The sequence below is a fragment of the Triticum dicoccoides genome, chromosome 4A (genome assembly GCF_002162155.2).
Source record: "Triticum dicoccoides isolate Atlit2015 ecotype Zavitan chromosome 4A, WEW_v2.0, whole genome shotgun sequence".
NCBI lineage: Eukaryota > Viridiplantae > Streptophyta > Magnoliopsida > Poales > Poaceae > Triticum > Triticum dicoccoides.
The window spans coordinates 539,647,653-539,648,155 of record NC_041386.1 but is presented as its reverse complement, the minus strand read 5'-3'; positions in this window follow the sequence as shown (position 1 = coordinate 539,648,155).

Genomic DNA, 503 nt, shown 5'->3' with positions numbered 1-503 from the left:
GGGGAGGGGGCTTTACGGGTGTCCGGACCATGGCCACACACGTGTCCGGCACCTAGGTCCCACCCAAAACCCTCTCCCTCGCTCGCGCCCTTTCCCGCCCAAGGCAGTTGATGCGCATTCAGGCCGGTCGCGCGCCGCATTCGTGCCGGCCCAGAGCATGTTTATTTAGGTTGTGTTCGGCATTGAGATGGACTATCATAATCCATTTGCTCAGACTCGTTTTTGTTGCTGCTTATTTTGGTGTTTGTTTTAGCCGGTGTTACCTACTTTTGTGGCAAACTTTTTTTTATAGAAGATTGTAAGTTAAGTTGAAAATTGAGACTTAGAACCTTCAAATGTATAAACTTCAAACCTATCATTATATATATTAACTATGATATATCAACATAAATCAGAAATTATCTCAAAAATGTGCTAGTGTTGTATTGGACCAAGAAACAAAAAAGGTGTGCATCTCCTATGATACCCACTCAAAACTTATGGCCGTCCTCCTTGTTTACACC